This window comes from Ochotona princeps, chromosome 7, assembly GCF_030435755.1.
Source record: "Ochotona princeps isolate mOchPri1 chromosome 7, mOchPri1.hap1, whole genome shotgun sequence".
NCBI lineage: Eukaryota > Metazoa > Chordata > Mammalia > Lagomorpha > Ochotonidae > Ochotona > Ochotona princeps.
Window position 1 is genome coordinate 4,229,830 of NC_080838.1, and position 14,236 is coordinate 4,244,065.

The window sequence follows — 14,236 nt, forward strand, 5'->3', positions numbered from 1 at the left end:
ACTACAGCCCTCAATCTGTTCATCATGATTCATTGTAATGAGTAATTGTTGAGTTCTCCACTCTTCTATTTATGTCAATATTTGCTGTAAAATCTCAGCAAGCAATTAAATATTTCCCTGATGTTTTCATATAAAACATTACTCCTTATTCAATATATTTTATCTGCAATTATCTTCTTTTGCTATTTGAAATTTATCTCTCTCCTTAATAAGTTGCCTGTTCTTGACATGATCTAAGAATTTGCTTGTTGCAATTTCCTTCTTTTCTTTTTAACCTATAAGGGTGTTTTTCTTTTTTGTTTTTTTATTTATTTATCTGTTTTTGGCTCATTAATGGGTAGCTGGAGTTGGAAGCTAGAGGAAGAGGTTAAGCCAAGCACTCTAATTCAAACTTCCAGGCCAGACATTGACCTCCAAGTACACACTTGGAAGAGTTTCTGACAAACATATACACCTGTGTATCAGCTACACTATCAAGATGCGCAGAGTTCCACCATCAACATACATTCCACCGTAAGCATATAATAGTATATGCTGAACCCCCATTGTGAGATATTGGCATTGTTTCTACCTTCTGTGTATTATGAGTAAGTCTGCTGTGAAATTCACTGTGTAATTTATTTCTTGGAAATACATGCAAAATCATCTCACTGTGAAGGGATTTAATAATTATATGTACTCCATTACTTAGGACTCTTCTGTAGGCGAGTGCTTCAGATTTGGACGAACTGACAATAAAAATTGAAGTCTCTGCTTGCCTATTTACTTGCCAATTGATTGGACAAATTTTATAGATGGATTGACTTTTGTCTCCCTGCTTTTCACAATTAGTTTCTCCTTCACCTCTTGCATTCTTCTGGTGCTACAAACTAAGGATCAGGCCCCTAGACCGAACTCCAGTCCCATGATACTGAAGGAGTTGGTGTGACCTGGACAAGGAGTGTGCCTGGGGAGAGGGGAGGAGCAGGACTGAGGAGCAGGAACACACAGAGAAAAGGCGTGAGTGCACAAACACAGACCGGCCTAATGGCAGGGTAGTCAATAGGAGTTAGTAGTCTCAAGAAGCCACAGACCTGCACGATAGCCTAGTGGCTAAATCCTTGCCTTGCAAGGGCTGGGATCCCATATGCATGCTGGCTCATGTCCTGGTTGCTCCATTTCCCATCCAGTTCCCTGCTTGTGACCTGGAAAAGAAGCAGAGGATGGCCCAAAGCCTTGGGACTCTACACCCACGTGGGAAACCCAGAAGAAGCTTCTAGCTCCTGGCTTCGGATCAGTTCAGCTCCTGCTGGTGCTGCCACATGGGGAGTGAACCGTCAGATAGAAGATCTTTCTCTCTGTGTATCCTCCTCTTTGTAAATCTGACTTTCTAATGAAAATAAAGTAAGTAATAATAACTGTTTTTAAAAAAGAAACCACAGGTAACATCCCATTTGCACAACCATATCTTTTAAAATATGTTTCTTATTTGAAAGGCAGATTTACAGAGAGAAGAGACAGATCTTTCGCCTGCTGGTTCCCTCCCCATATGGTAGCAATGGCTGAAGTTGAATTGACTCAAAGCCAGGATCCAGGAGCTGCTTCTGGGTTTCCAATATGGGCAAAGGAGCCAAAGCACTTAGGCCTTCTCTGATACTTTCCCAGGCCGTAAGCAGAGAGCTGCATTGCAATTGGAGCGCAGACATGAACTGGTGCCCATCTGGGATGCTAACAGCATAAGCCTCCAACACTACCATGCCAGCCCCACAACTATCTTGACTATCGTGAATACAAAGGAGGAAAACGTGGAGGGACCCTGAAGTTTAAGCCTCGTGGCAGGGTACATCCTTATTGTTCTCATTATGTAGTTCTGGTTTTAATTTTTAAATTTATTTTTTATTTCATATTTAAAAGGCATTTTTACAGAGAGAAAAGACCTTCCATCCGCTGATTTGTTCCCCAAATGACCACAACAGCTGGGCTGTGCAGATCCCAAGCAGGAGCCACGAGCACTTGTGGGTGTCTCCATTGTGGATGCAGGATCCCAAAGCTTTGGGCTGTTCTCCACTGCTTTCCCAGACCACAAGCAGAGAGCTGGATGGGGAGTGAAGCAGCCATACAGCCATACAGCCATAGTGACACCCAAACAGGATGCCACAGTCAGAGGCTTGGTTTACTATGCCATAACATCAGTCCCTTTCTGTTTTAATGTTTAAATCTAGGACTTGAATAGCTAAAAATCCTACGTCTCCCCCACCCCCATATTTAGTCAGTGGTAGAAAAGGGAAGAAAGCGGTGAAAACAGAAAATTTTCCCAAGGTACCATGATTTCTAGGAACGTTTACATCTCCTCCTGAGAGCCATGGCAGGGCCCCATCCCATTTTACCCATACCACCTCTCTTCACCAAGATCTTTCAAAATGTACATATGGGCACTCCAGACAGATCACATTTCATGTTTCATCAGAAAACGTTAAGCCTTGACATGGGTTGCACTGAAGGCTTTGAGAGGCCTGACCCTGATCTGTTGGAAACCAAATCGGGACCAAGTCTGCTTAGGTTACTAGAGAGAAGGAAAGGTTCTGTGTGAAGCAGCCCTGAGAGCCTTAGGCTGCAGGGCCTGAGATACCATGAGTTCTCAGAGGATGCTAGGAAGACCAACTGTGGGGGCCCAGCAACCCTGAGGAGCTTGGACACAAGGCTGAGGGGTGAGCCAGTGCAGATACACAGTGTCTGAGGTTTTCACCCCAAGACTCAACACCAGTGCCCATACGGGATGCCAGCAACACCACAGCCCAGGACTGCATGTCGGGATTTTACCATTCTGACACACTTAAAGAAATATTATGGAAAAATGCGTGTTTTTGGCAAATGTTTAGAGGTACTAAAATGCTCAAGGCAGATAGGTTTTGAGTACCACATCAACCAGTTAGCCTAGCACATGTTGAATATTATTGATGTTGATGATGATGATGAGAGTGTTTTTGAATCCTGTCACAGCAAAAATGTGTTTATATTTATAAGCTGGTACCATTTCTCATGGAGAAAAATCCATACCTCTCTCTGTTTGTGAGCAGTTGAAAGCCAAGACACAGCTTCTTGAGGCCCCTGTCAGCCAAGAATACAAACTGACAAGTTTCTGAGCCACGTGACTATTGACATGAGGACTACCAGAATACCACTGTGAATATGTTACTCTGCTTCATACGTATGTACATACAACGTAAATGTATTAAGCTTGTCATAACCCTTTGCATCCTTCAGAAATTAACGATAATTAATTTTTGTCTTAGATTTGCAATTTAACAGAAAATAATGACAGCTTGAAAAAACCATTAACCTTGTATTTATATTAAAATTCCTGTTCTTCCATTTTTGACTTTTAAAAACTTGATACCTGTTGCTTTGCTTCATCTTTCTATGGTTTTAATATATAATGACATAAGTAATACATGTTATATCAATTACATAAGATATAAGGTAATAAATAGTAGATAAAATAATATGTATTTCACATAGCTCAATATCACCTGCTAAGTCCCTACAAAGTAGATGATTCTAGTCAATGCAGAGATTCTGATAGCATGAATTAATTTTCCTAGTTTGAAATAGAAACATAATATCAATATATGAAAGGAAATGTCCCCATGCCTTCTTTTAAGTGTGCGACCCGTTCGAATCTCACCAGAAAGGAGAGCACGTTTAAGATCTGGTTCTTCCTCTTATTCTAAATTCCTGCTTGTCCTTAATTAAGGCAGCTTACTTTTTCATACCTTCATTTTGCTTTTTGGTAGGGTGCTGATCATATCATCTTTCTAATTACTTCTTAGAACCATCATGATGTAAAGCTGTGGCAACAGATGTGAAGTGTATCTTCAAATATAAGACATAATTAACTTTAATAAGACCAATAATTAAATTAAATGTCTACCTTTCGCATCGTGTCTACCAAATCCAGCTAATGAATCCTTCTGACACGTTAATTATGTTACTAAGTCAGAGTTCATGGTCACACCAGGAACAATTTATGTAAGTGCTCTTTTCAAGTATCTTTTAACAGAACACACCTCCTGAAGCACAGCCTGTCAGCTGCTTGCATTGGAAGTTTTACTAATTCAGTGGATTTAAACCTGGCAGTTACCCCCACCTGGCAGCCTAACGCATGTGTCTGTGTGAAGTGAAATACCTGCACTGTGACACCTGGTTCCTATTTCTGGGTTTTATTAAGGACCTAAAATTTTCCACATAATCCTAAATAACGCTCAAGTTTATATCCTGACCTTACCAGTAGTCTACAAAATGCAAGGAGTTCTTGTCATTTTTGGAGATTTATAGCATAAGTGAATTACAGGCTGTTAAAAATTATAAAACCAAGAATTCTTTCTCCAAAATGTGTTGCAAAAATATTTAGCCATTACCTTATTGAGCTTATTGTTTTATGCAAAACAGAAAATTTTTTAAACAGAAAGGACTTTCTATGGATTTGGAAACAGATAAGGGAGGGTATTTTTTCCTACTTTAGGTAAGACTTTAAATATATTACTTAAAAACTTCTCTAAAAATCAATAAATAGGGGCTTGGCGGCGTGGCCTAGTGGCTAAGGTCCTCGCCTTGATCCCATATGGCTGCTGGTTCTAATCCCGGCAGCTCCACTTCCTCTCTATCTCTCCTCCTCTCAGTATATCTGACTTTGTAATAAAGATAAAATAAATCTTTAAATAACAAAAAAAAAATCAATAAATATTCTTTCTATATCACACAAGCCTTAATAATTCGATTAGAAAGATTTTATCTGACTCTTTACACTTACCCTTAGTGATTTAAAGTGCAAATTTCTAAACAGGACTGCGGGGGCTTCAACTTCTGGCTCTTCTCTCACTAGCTGGATGACCAGAGAATGCGTACCCCATCTGTCTACCTCCAGTTTCCTCACCTTTAAAACGGAAGTAATAACAAAATCTACCTAAAGTTTCCCTTGAGAACTCAGTGACTAAACACAAAAAAACTCCTTCACACAGTACCTGCCCACGTGGTCATCCCTCCATTTACATTGACTGCAGGTGTTATTATTTCATCATGATTTTCCAGTCTTTGATGAACACTTATTAAGTAAAAAAAAAAAAAAATCTACAAATAACGCACAAAAAGTAGAATGACCAAGCCTTTTGGATATGTTTTCTAGGGTTATAAATTCTTCAAAACTATCCAGAAGAATTAAAGCTCTGAATAAAATGCTTACAAATGATGCAAGATACATTTGCAGTAATGTGCTAAGAATAAATATGTGGATATCCACAAAAAGCTACTTAGACAAGATCAGATTAGTTATCCATAATTTAGTAAAGCACCTATCATGCTTTATTTTAATTATGTCATTCGTGTTTCCAAAAAGAATCCCAAAATGTCTTAGGTCAATGGGATTTATCTTTTTTTTTAATTATTTATTATTTTTACTTCATTAATTACATTGTATTATGTGACACAGTTACATAGGTACTTGGGTTCTCCCCACCCCTCCCCAAACCCTCCCCCCATGGTGGATTCCTCCACCTTGTTGCATAACCACAGTTCAAGTTCAGTTGAGATTCCCCCATTGCAAGCATATACCAAACATAGAGTCCAGCATCTTATTGTCCAGTCAAGTTCAACGGCTTCTTAGGTATACCCTCTCTGGTCTGAAGACAGAGCCAGCAGAGTATCATCCCAGTCAATTGAAAGCTCCAACATACCATCAGCAAAAATTTACATCATTATGGGATTAATTGACATAGTAATGAGTAACCAATATGTTAACAGTAAATGCGAGTTCCCAGACACCTTCTGTGACCACCTCACCTACACTTCTTTTAAAGGCAGTCTCAATAGATGCAGACATGCTCTCCATGTTGAATTTAAGCAAAAAAAAAAAGAAATTTGTAATGTTGGCTCTCTATTTCCATCACTGATGAGTAGCTGCAAAATTTTCAATAAGAATACTTTCATTTTTACTATATTCAAAAGTCAGAAGTTGAAACTCTAAATATTCACAGCTTGGTAAGAACTTTGGAAGAAGTCATGTAACATGACACTCCAGAGTGAAGGTAATTCAAATATTAAATGTGGGGTAAGAAGGACACAAAAATGGAGTGTGTTTGGTCATAGGCAAATGGAAAATTCAAATGGAATAAAACTCTTATAACACTACAGATTGAAAAAAAAAATACACAGTGTAAAATAGAAATCATCCAAATCCACACCTGTTAAACTGTAACTGAGTTGGACTTTCCATTAAGTGCTTTCATACACAAATAAAGTTTGAATAGCCCAATCCATTCATTTTATTAGAATAAGAAATCATTTGTCCTGTAGGCTCCACTCAGACTTGCTTTAGCCTGCACCACGTATGTTTCTTGGGATCCCGAAATTTGACCATGAACTTCTCTACTATTTTCCAACCAGCTAAAAGCAGCCCTACTACAAAATCTACAATAAAATTCATTTATGTATTTACTGTAGATCAATTCTAACATTCCTTTGGTTTTGTTTCCTGATAAAATTTGCCCATTTCAGCCTCAAGAACAACTGCAGATAAAACAGTAGAACAATTAAAGTCATTAAAAGCTATGAAGTAACTCCTGATTCAGTTTCGCTTCAACTCATACTTGGTATCTTGTACCCTGATATCCTGGAATATTTTATTCATGATCCAATGATTACTGCAAGCAATAATGCAAGCAATTTTTACAGTTCTTCAGCATTGGAGGTTCATAACATTTTTGCTTTCTGAAACAGAAACACTTCAGGGTCAGGGTGATAGTGTAGCTGGGTAAGCCATTCCTTGTAGCACCAGTGGGTACAGGTTTGAATCAGCTGCTCCACTTTCATTCCAACTCCCTGCGAATACACTTGAGAAAGCAACAGAAAATGTCCCAGGTCCATGTGCCCCTGCAAGCTTCCTGATTACCTGGTAGAAGCTCTTGCCTCCTGACTTCACCCTGGCTCAGTCCTGGCAGTTGCAGAAACTTGAGAGTGAACCAAAGGGTCAAAGATCTCTCTATGTCTCTCCTTCTCTTTCTGCCATTCTGCCTTTACAATAGTAAAATAAAATCTTTTTTAAAAAAGGTAGTTTTTAACTATACTTGGAAAAAGTGTGCATGCTTGGTTTGATGAGAGGAAGTGGCCTATACGTAGCTATTAACTCAATACTGTCATAATAATCTAATTTTCCATGCCCTTTGGAAATTCATTGCTTAATATTAAGATTCTTCCAAAATTTACCTCGGCAACTGTCTTTCTCTCCACATATCTCTCAGATAGATGTAGTTGTTCTGACTCAGTGTCTTAAGGCTGTTGCACAGCACATGAAGATGTGTGACTGTATCATCTTTTTTGTGAATGTCTAAGTTTATGCCACTTGAACCCAACTTGACTGTCAATACTATCTCCATTTCTCCTTATTTTTATTCTTCCCATTCTTCCCGCTTTTTTACTTGCTCCTTCACCTTTTTCCACCACTTTTTGCCCGCTGTAATACTTCTGACATTCCTGCGTCACTTTGTTTGAAAATACCTCACACTTCATCTTTTAATTGAACAGGTTATAACATCTCAGCTTGTATGTACAGGTATAATTTTCACATAATTTGAAAGACCTAATTTTTTTTATTGCAAATGGAGGTTTTAGTTTATTTACAGCATCTGACAGTATTTTTAAATACATTTTTATTTGTGGTTGATGTATAATGATTGGACTTGCTTCAATGCATTTCAATACATGTACATGATGTGGAATGACCAAATTAGGGTAATTCTTATCACTAACCTCTCCGACATAGACCATTTCTTTTGTTGGGGACATTATACAATCCTCTGTTACTCACTAGTTTGAAATAGTTAGCTGTCAGTTGTAATTATCAGACTGTGCACTGCAACTTTAGAAGTTAGTCCTCAATACAGCTGCGCCACTGTCGCCATTCACCAGGCACCTCTGCATCCCTTTCGTCCTCATAGGCTTGTCAATTCTCTGCTTGTCAATTCTCTGCTTCCTTGAGAGCAACTTTTTTTTAAAAGATTTATTATTATTGGAAAGCCGGATATACAGAGAGGAGGAGAGACAGAGAGGAAGATTTTCCATCTGATGTTTCACTCCCCAAGTGAGCCGCAATGGGCCAGTGCGAGCCGATCCGGTGCCGGGAACCAGGAACTTCTTCCGGGTCTCCCACATGGGTGCAGGGTCCCAATGCATTGGGCCGTCCTCAACTGCTTTCCCAGGCCACAAACAGGGAGCTGTATGGGAAGTGAAGCTGCCGGGATTAGAACCGGCACCCATATGGGATCCCGGTGCGTTCAAGGCGAGGACTTTAGCCGCTATGCCACGCCTCCGGGCCCAAGAGCAACTTTTTATCTTCCATGTAGCACCGGGCTTCCTGAGCCTACAATTTTACTTAACATCATGTCCTCAAGTCCCATCCATGTTGCTGAAAATGACGGAATTTTCTTCTTTTTTTATGATTGAAAAACACTCCATTCTGTATCCCACATTTTCTTTGACTAGTCATCCATTGATGATTACTCTAGTTGATGTCATATCTTGGTTATTATGAATAACGATGCAACAAATATAAATTAGACATATAAGGAGTATACTTCAGTACAATAATGGCTGTATATGTATGACAAGTTTACAGTCACAAGAAAGATCTTATTTTTAACACTTATTGAAAAACGTGTATCAGATCTGGTGATGTTTTCACGGCTTTTACTTTTTTTTCACTTCATTATTTTTTACTTTAAGCGCTTTACTCATAGTCAATTTTTGGTTGTTTACCAAATCATGTAGGACATAGGCTCTAACCTAGCCGTTAAGACACTCACTTCCCATAGGTGTTTTGCAATTGATTCTAGCTCTTGACTTCAGCTTCTTGTATATGCAGACCCTGGGAGGCAGCAGTGATGACCCAAGAATCGGGTTCTTGGCGCCTGAATGGGAGACCTGAATTAAATCCTTGCTTTCGTCCTGCTCCTACCACAACTGTTGGGTATTTTTGTAAAGTGAATCAGTAGGGGGGAGCACTCACTGTTTCTCAATAAATGAAAAGCATTGCTTTACAATTGAAACCACCAGCTGATCGTGGTGATGGAATGTGCCTGGCCCTGTGCTTGCTAGAACATACAAGAAGCTGATCTGGAAATACCTCAAAGTTTCTTTGGAGATCTCCCCAATCGAACTGCTGGACTCAGAACCCCAGCCAAGAAAAGATAGAGGACAGAGCAAGTCAATCAACCATCTCAGCTATATGTTGACAGCGAAATACTAGGCAAATGAAGACTCTATGATGGACTGTGGCAATCAGTGGACGACCTCATCGAGTGAAACTGGCAGCGATTCATAACTGGAGAACTATTAAAACCATTTGAGCAAGGATCTCAGAGCATGCCCCACATCCGGGACTTGGGGTGGCGGGGAAACTGGGTGGGGCTTCTCCGTCAATATCTCCCTTTACCTCAGATACATGATGGAAACAATATGGACATAATACTATTACCCACTTCCCTATCCCCCTGAACCTTTTTTTTTTTACCGCAATTAACTATGTAAAGATTGTCAACAAAAATAAAATAAAAAAAAAAGAAAAACATTGCTTTAAATAAACACAAGACAACTTAGACAACGCCTTCCTGAATGACTGAACTGAGATTTTCTTCCCTCATTTTTCATAGCATCCTTCATGTTTGTTCAAAGTCCTTTGTGCAGCTGTGAGCACAGTGCCAACTCTCAGTACACTGTGAGAGCAAGGATGTCTTCTCTATGTGCTCACAACTGTATGCACAGGGCCAAGCATGCTTGCTGTGTCAAAAGGAATTCAATTACATCAGTTGAAAGAATAAATGACTCCATGCATGAATGCTTAGTCTTTCAAATTCAACTTGTAGTTTTTTTTTTTTTTTTCATTTGGAAGCATTTTGACTATTTAATGAATGGATCATAGGATATATTATTTTATTTTCCTTTTTTAAATGTCTGTCTTTTATTATTTGAAATACAGAGAAAGGTGAAGATAGAAATACGGAGATCTTTCACTTGCTGTTTTCTGCCTAAATGCTTGACCAGCCACACCTGGTCCAGGCCAAACGCAGGAGTGCCGAGTTGGATCCAGGTCTCCTACATAAATGACAGAGACCCAAGCACTTGAGTCATCCTCTGTTGCTCCCAAGGGTGCATGTTATCAGGAAACTGAATTTTAGTGGCACTAAAACTGGAACCTGGGCCTGCAGCTGGAAATTTTGTGTCCAAAGCAATTATTTAACATATGTGTCAAATGCCAATACTTGGGCCCGGCGGCGTGGCCTAGCAGCTTAAGTCCTCGCCTTGAACACCCCAGGATCCCATATAGGCGCCGGTTCTAATCCCAGCAGCTCCACTTCCCATCCAGCTCCCTGTTTGTGGCCAGGGAAAGCAGTGGAGGACGGCCCAAAGCTTTGGGACCCTGCACCCGCGTGGGAGACCCGGAAGAGGTTCCTGGTTCCTGGCTTCGGATCGGCGCAGTACTGGCCGTTGTGCTCACTTGGGGAGTGAATCACCGGATGGAAGATCTTCCTCTCTGTCTCTCCTCTTCTATGTACATCTGACTTTGGAATAAAAAAAAAAAAAGCCGATCCTTATTTTCTTATATGCAATTTATTTTATTTTTTAAACTAATACAGAAAAATTATAGATGTCTATTTGGTACCACATAATGCTTCAATAAATATGTACATAGTAATGTTCAAATCAGTATGAACATTCTCATCTCCTTAATTTTTGTCATTTCCTTAAAGTGAAAATATCCCAACTCCTTTCTTTTAGTGGTTTTTTTTTTTCTGTATGCAAAAAGTGCGTTTTTCAAATTTCTAAATGCTTTTTAATTGTCATTTTAAAAAAATATTTATTTTATTTGAAAGTCAGCATGACAAAGTCCAAGAGAAGGAGAAGAAGAGAGGCGGAGAGAGAAAGAATCTTCACTCTGCTGGTTCGCTTAAATACGTGGAACGGCAGGGGCTGGACCCAGCTGAAAACACGAGCGTAGGCTCCAATAGGTCCTCCCATGAGTGAAGCAGGGCTCTAGCACGTGGACCATCCTGAGCTGCCTTCCAAGGCGCATGAACAGGGAGCTGGGTCAGAAGCAGAGCACCAGGACTCCAATCCCCAACCACAGCTTCACAGTAAACATCAGTGCCAGAGCAAGTCCGGACTGCTCCAGTTTCTCCACCGGAAAGGCGGCAGAAGATGGCCCCAGCACTGGGGTCCCTACCACCCATATGGGAGACTGGAAGAGAGTTCCTTATTCCTGGCTTCATCCTGGCCCAGTCCTGGCTTTTGCAGTATTTAGTGAGGGAATGGAAAATATGTATGTATCACGTTGTCTTCCAATCTCTATCTCGCTGCCTTTCAAGTGAATGAAAATAAACATTTGAAAAAAAAGAAAAAGTAAAGAGAGAGAAACAGGAAACGAGCAGACTTTGATCTTATCTGGCCATACAGAGGAAGCCTTGTGGAAACTACCAGACAACACTAGCTGAAATCAGTCAGAACCAAGGGAAGGGGCACAGTGCTTGTACCATTGGCACTGGACAGGCTTGATGATACCAGGGCCCCAATCTCCCCCCAACCAAGTTTGCTAAGGAAGCCATTTTTTAACATGGTAGAAAGAGAGCGGCAGCTGACTGTGCCTGTGCAGAGCTAGACACTCCCCTTACTTACTTAGCTGTCTGGGTAACTCAGTACCTTGCCTCCACTCCACTGCAACCCCCAACCACACCTCCACAATAAACATGTTTCGTAAAAGCTGTGCTGGCAGTCAGGTTTGAGTATTGCTCCTGACGGCTGGCTTGGATGCTTCCTAATAAACCTTTATCTTCATTAAAAAAAAAAAAAAAGCCACTGGATTTGGAGTTTTGCCTTGGTTGGCTAATGTTAATATTTCAACTCTATGCTAAATTTAAAGGATTGACATCTTGTAAGCATTTTAACTTTTGGGATTTACTTATACCAATTAAGTTTAATCAAAGTTAAGAAACCAAAGATGGGCTGTGGGTTTATACCCTCACCAGAGTCATTACCTACTTTTGAAAGGAAATGTATGCATTATACCTAATTAAACAGCTCAAAGGAAAAGACTTTTTTTTAAGATTTATTTTATTTTTACCGCAAAGTCAGATATGGCCAAGAGCCAGGAACTTCCTCCAGGTCTCCCACACGGGTGAAGGGTCCCAAGGCTTTGGGCCGTCCTCGACTGCTTCCCCAGGCCACAAGCAGGGAGCTGGATGGGAAATGGGGCTGCTGGGGGTAGAACCAGCACCCATATGGTATCCCAGTGTTCAAAGAGAGGACTTTAGCTGGTAGGCCACGCCACCGGGGCCAGGAAAAGACTTTATAAAGCATAGAAGGCAGCTGGGGTTGGAGGCAGCAGTACCATGGCTCAACAGGTTAATCCTTCACCTTCTAGCTTCTGCAACCCATTTGTGCTCTGGTTCAGCTCAGCTCTGCCATTGCAGCCATTTAGGAAGTGGACCAGCAAATGGAAGATAATCTCTCTGTCTCTCCTTCTCTCTGTAAATCTGCCTTTCCAATAAAAATTAATATCTTTTTTCTTTCTTTTTAAGGAAAAAGGCAGACTCCCTCAGTCTGTGTTGATTCTCCTCTAATGGACTTCGATTCAGCATCTTTTTCTCTACTGAAAGATACACTCATGGCTTTAAAGGAAAAGACAGTTGAAAATCATGACCTAATTTTTAAAGAACGGAGATTTAAAACTCCTGAAGATGAGTAACACAATTTGTTTCGCTTTTACGCATTCCCTTTGTATCACTGCCAAGGTCCCAGAAGGCCTGTTCAGCATCTGAGCAAACCCTTGTGCAACGGGGTGATCTTTATCTGCCTTCCCAGTGACATTGGTATTAGGATGTCAAATGTCAGAGAAGTTGGCCTCATCACAGCTTCACCCAGCTTACTTTTGATCTTATACATACAGTTATGGGCTGTTTCACACATATCAATGTGCATGAAGTATAATGCAGGACACAAATCAAGATGAATAAATTGTGATTGAGGAATAAAAAGGCTGCTAAGGTTCTAAGAAGATATCATCGTTTGCGTGGCTATGTTGTTTTGTAAATATGATAAATAAGTATAATTTTCAAGAGATGCAAAAATCGTAGTTACAATCTTCCAATCACTGGGAACATTCTGGCATTCTGACATAATCAGGTTACTCTAGATTACTGAATAAAATTACTGTGTAAAAAGCAAAAAAACCTTCAAATTTTCAAGGATTATAAAAGTTTGAGAATACTTCAAGAAGTTCATAGAAAATGAAGTTAAAGGATTGTTTTATTTAAACGCAAAAACATCTGAAATACATAAAGCTCACAGAAAAAGTATACTATGAAATACTGTTATGGATCTTTTAACTTTTATTTTTTAGCCAAGCAGTCTTTTGTTACATTTTCCATGAACTTTTTAAATACTCCCACCTTGTAACTTTATCACACTTTGACCTCTTAAAAACAGCTTTTGATTAACATGTAAAACTTTTTCCTCTGGGGACTTACAATGTCGTATTTGAATGTGTGTATTGCATGAACATATCAAATCAAGTAATTAGCATAATTAGCATTTCCATTTCCTTTGCTTTATGTGTGCAGCCAAAGAGTTTCTCTTTCAGCTCCTCAAACATTAATCCCACGCTATGGTCAACCACAGTCCTCCCACATGCTGTGGAGTACTGTGATCTTCAGCAACTGTTAGAGCTAACAGAAAACTTTGTTCTTAGGAGTATGAAATGGTTGCAGGCACAGGATTGAGGGTCTGGGAAACCCAGACTCAAATCCCAGGTCGATTGTGGCCTCTTGGGCAGCTACTCAACCTCTGTGTGCAATTCATCTTCTGCAAAAGAGCGTGACTTTCTCTTCCGTAAACGAATTTATGTTGGAAGAAAGTTGTAAGGCTAAAGCATTCAGAGGCGCCCACCCCATGTCACTGCAGTCATTGTATCATGGTTGAGGGTGTTTTCCTCTCTCTTTCCCAAGTGAACACTCAAAAATCCGCATGCATTTAGAATTTGATTCCTGACTGCAAACCACTGAAAGCAAAAAACATTATACGCAATTCATATTATAAAACCTGAAATGAGTCTTTAAAAGCCCCTGGATCTAAAACGTTTGAAATAATATTGTTTCAGTAGGTTCAATAAATTTCTCTTAGAATTTGTTCTATTTTGCAACCTAGGTAATTTTCTTTA